Consider the following 9,176-nt stretch of genomic DNA (forward strand, 5'->3'; position numbering starts at 1 on the left):
ATTTAAAGCCACAGTTAGAACCACTACACATCTATTAGAATGGCTAGCATTCAAAAATATATAAAAAAGAAAAAACTGACAACCCAAGTGCTGGTGAAGTTGTAAGACTACTAGAAGCCTCATACAATGCTAGTGGGAAGGCAAAATGGTACTGCTACTTTGGAAGACATTTTGGCAGTTTTTTTTTTTTTAAAGTTAAACATACTCTTCTCATATGACCCAGCAACCTTACTCCTAGGTATTTACCCAAGTGAAATGAAAACCCATGTTCATACAAAAACCTGTACATGAATGTTTATAGCAACTTTATTCATAATTGTCAAACAAAAACTAGAAACACTCAAACATCCCTCAACTGGGGTATGAATAAATAAACGGTGACACATCCATTCAGTGGAATACTACTTAGTAATAAAAAGAACAAACGATTGACAGTCACAACAACATGGGTGAATCTCAAGTGCATTATGCTGGGTGTAAGAAGCCTGTGTGAAAGGGCTACATGCTCTAAGACTTCATTCCTATGACATCCTGGAAATGGCAAAACAGTAGGGATGGAGAACAGGTCAGTGGTTGCCAGGGGTTATGTGGGTGGGACAGAAGCTTTGATTATGATGGGGTAGCATAAGAGAGCTTTTGGGGGGTAGTTATGGAACCGTTCTCTGTCTTGGCTATGGTAGTGTGGCATGACTCTGTGCTTGTGGCTGTCAAACTCATCAAACTGTACACCAGAAGAACGGATTTTTCTGAATGTAAATTAGAAAGTTTTTAATTTTAAAAATTATAAACTGGAAAAAAATCCCTCCAGGTGTTTTATGGGTAAAAGTTTGTGAGGGAGCAAGGGCAGATGTGAGTAGACCAGTTCTCTAAGTTATTTCAATTTTCCACTGAAAGATACAGGTGTACTGGGCCAGGGTATTGACAGAAGAATTGGATCAGAGTGGACAGATTTGAGAGCTCTAAGGAGGTAGGATAAACAGTGCATGGTGATTGACTAATCATGTGGCAGTGGGAGTGCGATGAGTCTAGAATGACTCCTAGGTTTATAGTTTGTTAACCAGTCAGTATTGCCATTTATAAAATAGAGAGCAGAAGAGGAAGGCCAAGAATTGGAGGAAGGATACTATGTTCATCTGGGGACAAAGGACATGGCAGAACAAGTTCTATCTGTGTATGGATGTCAAGGTAGAGACGGTCAGCAGTGGCTTGGATGTTCAGGCTTGGGGCTCAGGGGGAAAGGTCTGGACTAGAGATCAAGATTTGGGAGCCCATCAGCTTGGAAGTATATCACCAGTGTGTGCAACATGTTCCTGTCCTGATTTGGCCCTCAGTTGCATTTGACAGTTGACCTCTGCCTCCCTTTTGATACCCTCCACTCTCTTAAGTTCTGGGACACTGCACCATCCGGATTCTCTTCACATTTCTGTGTCTTTTCCCCAATCTTCTTTGTAGACCTCCTCTTTGTCCATCCAATAACTATTTCTTGAGAACCTACTACGTGCAAGGTGTCATACTAGGTGTTGAGGATGCAATATTAAGTAAGAGCTAATTTGTGCCCTGAGGACTGTATGGTCTAGTGAACTCTTCCTTGGCCTGCCCTTTATTTATTTATTTTTCCTCTTTTCTTTTCTTTTCTTTTTTTATTGGAGTATAATTGCTTTACAGTGTTGTGTTAGTTTCTGCTGTACAATGAAGTGAATCAGCTATATGTATACCTATATCCCCTCCCTCTTGGACCTTCCTCCCACCCCACCCATCTAGGTCATCACAGAGCACCGAGCTGAGCTTCCTGTGCTTTATAGCAGGTTCCCACTAGCCATCTATTTTATGCTTCGTAGTGTATATATGTCAGTCCTAATCTCCCAATTCGTCCCACCCTCCCCTTCTCCCACTGTGTCCACATGTCCCTTCTCTACGTCTGCGTCTCTATTCCTGACCTGGAAATAGGTTCATCTGTACCATTTTTCTAGATTCCACATATATGCATTAATATATGATTTCTTTTCTCTTTCTGGCTTCCTTCACTCTGTATGACAGGCTCTAGGTCCATCCATGTCTCTACAAATGACCCAATTTCGTTCCTTTTTATGGCTGAGTCATATTCCATTGTATATATGTGCCACATCTTCTTTATCTATTCCTCTGTTGATGGATATTTAGGTTGCTTCCATGTCCTGGCTGTTGTTTTGACCCACCTCCAAAAGTAATGAAAATAATGACAAAGATAAACAAATGTGACCTAATGAAACTTAAAAGCTTTTGCACAGCAAAGGAAACCATAAACGAGATGAAAAGACAACCCTCAGAATTGGCCTGCCCTTTAAATTATGGCATGCCTAGGCTCCTGCCCACCATTCTTCCTGGTATTCATACACTGTCCTGTCTGAGCCAGGCCAAATAATTGGCCATGTTTACCCCCCTAGACTTCTTTCTAGACTTTGACTAATTGAGCACGATTTATCCTGAGAATATTTGAACCTGTGCTCCAGGTGGTCGCCTAAGAAGCAGAATAAATTGATTTCAGCCCTGGTTCTGCCATTCAGTGGTTGTGAGACTTCAGTATGTCCCTTGCCCCTCTCTTGGCTTCCAGGCCCTGTCTGTCCAAAAAGAGGGTGGTGCTAGGCAATGTCTCTTTAGGACAGGCTATAATTCTGTTTGCTCAGGCTCTTCTCCAGACCTTTATTTAGCTTGCTTTTATCCTCAAATTCTTTAAACTTTATACCATCTATTATATCTTAGAGCCTGAAGGGCACTTACAATTCCAAGATTCTAGGTTATCTCCCAGATCCTGGGCCTTTGGTCCCGTGTGCAGTCATCTCTTGGCCAAAGTCAGCTCATTCCTTGAGGAAGATATTGGAGCTCCTTCCTTATAATTTTATCAATAAGCACCCCTCGAGCCCCTGATGCCAGCCAACCTGAAACATGTCCGCCTCGCCCTGCCCACCTCCTGCCTGCTTTCTGCCTATCCCCACCTTTCCAAGAATATAGGTATGCCATTGGGAAGGAGTCCTATTCATCACCAAGGATGATATGTCTGTTCTCAGACCCCATTTCCCACCAGGAACAGCCATCCTGCCTTAGGTGGAACTTTTAGCCACTTAGGCACAGATACCTTTGGACACATGCTCTGTCCATATGGCACTTGGCTTTTGTAACATCATCTTTAATCCTCTACAAGCAATGTGTACCATTTTAGTCAGGGCTCCCCAGTCTTCCAGAACCTTTTCTAACAAGGATTTAAGATTTCCATTTTTGTGGAAATCCAGCTGACTTGGTCCAGAGTTTGAAATTGCCACCTCAAAGAAGCTCCACTACCAATTTCTGGAGGGTGAAAAGAAGATTTTCATCGTACAGGGATGAAAATATTGGGCTCATCTATTCCCCAAGTGGTTTGGGTTCCCAACTGTGGACTACATTATCAACAGCCTCAATTAGAAAGTGCCTGCAATGCAGCCCTGTTCTAAATGTATTTAGATCATTCAGTGGAAAGAAGCAAACTAGTGGACAAATTAATTCCCCCATCATCAAGTTGTGCTTATTTATTTTCCTGCATTAGGCGCTGACACCAGAGAAGAGAATATCTGAACCTTGTTATCTCCCCAGCTTGCAGAAATGTTTCCATTCCCTTCTTCCCGCAGGGCACAAACCATTTTCCCAGGCTTGATGGAGCCACAGGCATGAGCAGAGTTGCCATGCATTTGGGCAACTTGCTGAAGACATAGTACACTTTTTTTTTTTTTTTTTTTTGCCGTACGCGGGCCTCTCACCGCTGTGGCCTCTCCCGTTCCGGAGCACAGGCTCCGGACGCGCAGGCTCAGTGGCCATGGCTCACGGGCCCAGTCGCTCCGCGGCATTGGGATCTTCCCGGACCGGGACACGAACCCGCGTCCCCTGCATCGGCAGGCGGACTCTCAACCGCTGCGCCACCAGGGAAGCCCCATAGTACACTCTTATTCAGGTCCCAGGTGAAGACTTCTCTGTGTAACTGAGGTTCAAGACTCATTGGCCTTGGAAATTGCTCAGATGGCTTTCACTTTGATTTTTTGCTGCCAGAAAACAAACACCATAAAGCCCAATAAGCTTCCCTTTATGTCTTGACTGCCAGGAAGCTGCCAGCAAAGGCCAGTGCTCCATGTAACCCCTGACCCCCTGTCTCCATAGCAGGGAACACCCTCTGCCTTTCTTAGCCTTAACTGCCCCACTGGTCACTGTGTTTTGCCTCTAGGTGGCCCCAGAGCATCTAAGATGAAGGGGATGGGGCCTGAATAATAAATCCCTAAGTATTCACAGGGTCCTCAGGAATCTAGGTCTCAGCCAAGTACATTCAAAGTAGGCTTAAAGGGAGGTTGTCCCTGGCCTTCATGATCTGGCCTCTGTTCACTTTCCAGGCTCATCTTTCTCCAATTGCTCTTCACTCATTCCATTCTGGCCACGTGCTTCTTTTCTTTCTTCCTCTAGTGTGCCAAGCTTGGTCCTGTCTTAGGGCCTTCACTCCTGTTGTTCCATTTGCTTTGTTCACCCCTCACCCCTGCTACCTGACCATCCTCAATCAACTCTTTGGGTGACTCCTACTCCATCTTTTAGATTTTAACTTCTTAAATATGCTTCTGTCCGAGAGGCTTTCTCTGACCTTCCCAAACTGGATCAGGTTCCCTTTTTTTTTTTTTTTTTTTTTTTTCTGCGGTACGCGGTCGTCTCACTTTTGTGGCCTCTCCCGTTGCGGAGCACAGGCTCCGGACGCGCAGGCTCAGCGGCCATGGCTCACGGGCCTAGGCACTCCGCGGCATGTAGGATCTTCCCAGACCTGGGCACGAACCCGTGTCCCCTGCTTCGGCAGGCGGACTCTCAACCACTGCGCCACCAGGGAAGCCTGATCAGGTTCCCTTTTTATTCTCTTTCATAGCACCCTAAACTCTTCCTTCATAACACCTCTTACAATTTATAATTATTTTAGTAATTTTCTGTTCAATGGATCTCTCCTCCACTAGGCTATAAGCTCTAGGAAGTCAGCAACTGTGTTTGGTTTTATTTTCTGCTGTACTTGCAATTCAGGAAAAAATGTCAGTCCTGTAGGTAGGTAACCCAAGAGCAACTATTTGTATTTACCCCTACATTACCCAGGCACCCTAGGTACTCAGGGCTCTTGTAGTTCCATTTCAGCCAGAAGGCTGCCGATCACAATGTAAGCAGCTCTTTGTAGGAAACTACCCTCAGCAGGAAACCCCTTTTCTTGTTAAGCAAAGCTACACTGTAACGTTTAAATCAGGTGTCCTCTCTGGCCCTAGCACACTTTTCAAATCTTTTGATCACACAATACTTTGCTTAACCTATTGGTTCTTTCCTTAGCTCAAAGAAGTAGAAATGAAGAATAAGTAATTAACAGATGAGATGACCAGATTTCTTCCCTAGCTTCCCCTTCAGTAATCTCTCAAACAAACTGTGTGAACAAACTGTGTGAACAAGGTAGCATCCAAAGAAAAATCATGAGGAGCTGAGAAGCCTGCGCGCCGTGGGGGATGGCAACGACTGACCTCCTATCCCAATGATTAACTAACATTACTTCCCTGTTTCCCTTTAAAAACTTCCATGGCTGAGCAGAATCTTCAGAGTTGGTTTTGGGGGGACATGAGTCCGCCCTCTCCCCAGATTGCTGGCATTCTGATTAAAAGCAACTTTCTTTTCTACCAACAACTGCCTCTCCGGTATTGATTTTCCAGTGGCGAGTGGCTGGACCTGAGTTCGGTAACAACAGGAAGACGTTCTCCCTCTGAACTCTGGCTCAGAGGTCAAAAATCCTAGATTCTTCTTCCAGCTCTTCTACTTACTAGTTTTGTGATCCTAAACAAGTCTTTTGCCTCCCTGGGCCTCAGTTTCCTTCTATGATAAATGGGAATAGTAATTCTTGTCCTGCTTACCTCACATTACTGGGGTGATTAACAAGTGAGATAAGATATCCTATGACGGGCTTCCCTGGTGGCGCAGTGGTTGAGAGTCCGCCTGCCGATGCAGGGGACACGGGTTCGTGCCCCGGTCCGGCAAGATCCCACATGCCGCGGAGCGGCTGGGCCCGTGAGCCATGGCCGCTGAGCCTGCACGTCTGGAGCCTGTGCTCCGCAACGAGAGAGGCCACAGCAGTGAGAGGCCCGTGTGCCGAAAAATTACTTCTTCAGATGACAGAAGATATCCTATGGCGCTTTGTAAATAATGATACACTTGTATATGAAAGATGGCTATCGCTGTTAATATTTCACCTCAATTGTTACCGTTATTGCCATCAAAGATTTCCTCAAAACTCTTCAACACCAAGCATTGTGCAATGCTTTGGGACTCTGGAGCGAGTCGGTTGCTTCCTGTGCAGCCAAAGGAGTTGCTTGTTAGAGAAAGCACATGTACCAGCCTTCTGGAGTAGGTCACACTGTTTTTCTTTCCTGAAACGCTAGGTCATAGCAATTTAATGGAGGCTGGGACATTTTGAAGCCACATCTCACTCTTCCTGTGGCAGCATGATTATAATGGACCCAGGGATGGCCTGGATGGACTAACAGCTCATCCATGATACGCAGAAAGTGGGCAGTGGTCAAATTCCGAGGATGGGTCAAGTCACAAGGGGATTGGGTGTTCATTTGTTACACACAACAGAGACTCCAGGAGACATCTAATCCAAGAAGGGCTACACTCAACCATGCCACACAGTAAAGAGGGATTTGCAGCCCAGGCTTAAGGAGACAAAGATTAAAGAACACCTAGCAGTTTTCGAGGATCAAAGCCCCTTTGCCCAGACGCAATCCATCCCCTAGGCCTGAGGAATTTTTAGATGGAATAACAAACATACCATTTGTAACAGCAGCACCTGTTTGGCTTATGGTGGTCATTTAAATATTTGTTAAACAAAAAACAAATTTCTTTGCAGGATCATAGAGTGAGACTTGAAAGAAGCAAGTTACTCTGATTTTCCATAAACAAAGAGAAGCAAATTCCAGAAATTAAAGACTGGGTAATTTTGAAGGCTGGTAGGACATCTGTTCCCAAAGTGAGCTGATTAAAAACTTGCTCTCAGAGTGGAGGAACACGTGCCACAAGATCGTCTCTGTCATTGTTCTAGTCACTATTTCTGTTAACACCGTAGGTGAAGACATACGAACCAGCCCATGACATTGGAAGGTTCTCTACCTGCCCTCGTGGAAGTAGACCTGGTCTGCTCTGAGGAGATATCCACTTCTGTGCAAAGGTATTGGCAGGTTCAAGAGTGACCTTGAGTAAGGGAGGAAGAACATTGAAATAAGCAGAGCTGTGGGCGAGAGCACAGCCCCAGTGAGCAGATGAGATGATGCAGGACACTTTCGAGGATCAGGGAGCAAACCGTTCGGGCTGGAATGGAGTCTATGTTGGGAAGGAGAATTTAAGGTGATAAACTTTGTAGGACAGGGTGCAGCAGCCAGATCAGGAGAGCCCCGATACTGGCTAAGAAGTTTGGATTTTATGATTCTGGCAATGTGCAACAATTCATTCACTTATCAGTTTACTCATTCAGCAAACATTTATAAAGACTCTACTTTTCTGCCAGCTCCTGCACCTGCTCCTGGCTAGGCATGCAGAGATGAGGAAGATGGGAAGGCATCTGTCATGAAAGGCAGTCCAACTCATCAATAAACATCTGATTATAAGAATGTGCCAGGGCTTCCCTGGTGGCGCAGTGCTTGAGAGTCTGCCTGCCGATGCAGGGAACACGGGTTCGTGCCCCGGTCCGGGAAGATCCCACATGCCGCGGAGCGACTGGGCCCGTGAGCCATGGCCGCTGAGCCTGCGCGTCCCGAGCCTGTGCTCCGCAACGGGAGAGGCCACAACAGTGAGAGGCCCGCGTACCACCAAAAAAAAAAAAAAAAAAATGTGCCAGAGAGCAGGGAGGAGGGACTGTTAGGAGAGTCGTGGTGCAGTTGCTGGAGTGGAATGGGGTGAGGGTGGGAGTTAAGGGTTCAGTCAGATGTGTTCTTTAGGTGAGTGCTTCCAAAATGCCTGCCCATGGTCCAGTGCTTGCTGTGTGACTGTGTACCACAGGACAATGTGAAGACTCCTTCATTAGTAAAATGTATTCAAAATGTTTTACTGCAAGATTTTGAATTTTCCTACTTTCCTGATAATAAATACCCATCTTTTTTTTGAAACAGTGTTGATTAAGTATATGGGAACTGGACATCTTTTTTATGTCCTTAGCTGGCAAGAAGTTGAACCTTACATCACTCCCTCCCCAACTGGCTTGTCATGCCCAGTGGGTGCCTTCTGGAGCATGGCAGATGCCACCTTAGAAAGTACATGGGCAGCAGCAGCAAGAAGAATGGAAGTGAAAGACACACAGCCTAGTGAAGACAGAAGGAAAGGGAACCAAATTGGAACCAAAATCAAGCTGACAGGAACAAGCCAGGGGCTCTCCTGGCCCATGCCTCCATGACACGCTGAGGCAAAGAGAGTACAGAGAGCTGGACAAGTTCAGGGAGGACCAGTACAAGAAAGGGGGCTCATTTAAAATGGAAGAGATTCATCTGGGTATCAAAAGGACACAACCATTTAAGGTGTCTGGAAATTCAGAGAGTGTTCAACAAATAGGGAAATGTTTATTTTTAAAAATCTACTAAACCTCAGTAAGAACAGTGACATGCTCCCTTATGTAACCCCCAGCTCGTTATGTTGGAAGCTCAAATTCTCCCAGCTGCAGCTCAGGACCAGTGCGGTCCCTGTACCCCCAGCTTCCAGGCCAGGGCTAATATTTCTCCCCAGGGGAGGCAGGCTGTCAGCATTTCTTATCCAGCTCCATGTTGTAGAGATTTGGAGCTCAGGGGAGGGGAGGGGACTATTCAAAGAAGCTGGTTCTCTGAAAATATCAATAAAATTGACAAACATTTAGATAAGTAGACCAAGGAAAATGTAAGAAGACTCAAATTACTAAAATCAGGAATGAAAGAGGGACCATCACTACTGATCTGACAGAAATAAAAAATGATTATAAAGGAGTACTATGAACAATTGTATGCCAACAAGTTAGATAGCCAAGATGAGATGGAAACATTCCTAGAAAGACACAAAATGTGAAAACTGATTCAAGAAGAAATAGGAGATCTAAATAGACCTATAAAAAGTAAATAGATTGAATTTCATAATTCAAATAATTTCCCACAGTGAAT

Source organism: Monodon monoceros, unplaced genomic scaffold, assembly GCF_005190385.1.
Source record: "Monodon monoceros isolate NGI ecotype Baffin Bay Population unplaced genomic scaffold, NGI_Narwhal_1 Super_Scaffold_22, whole genome shotgun sequence".
NCBI classification, from domain to species: domain Eukaryota; kingdom Metazoa; phylum Chordata; class Mammalia; order Artiodactyla; family Monodontidae; genus Monodon; species Monodon monoceros.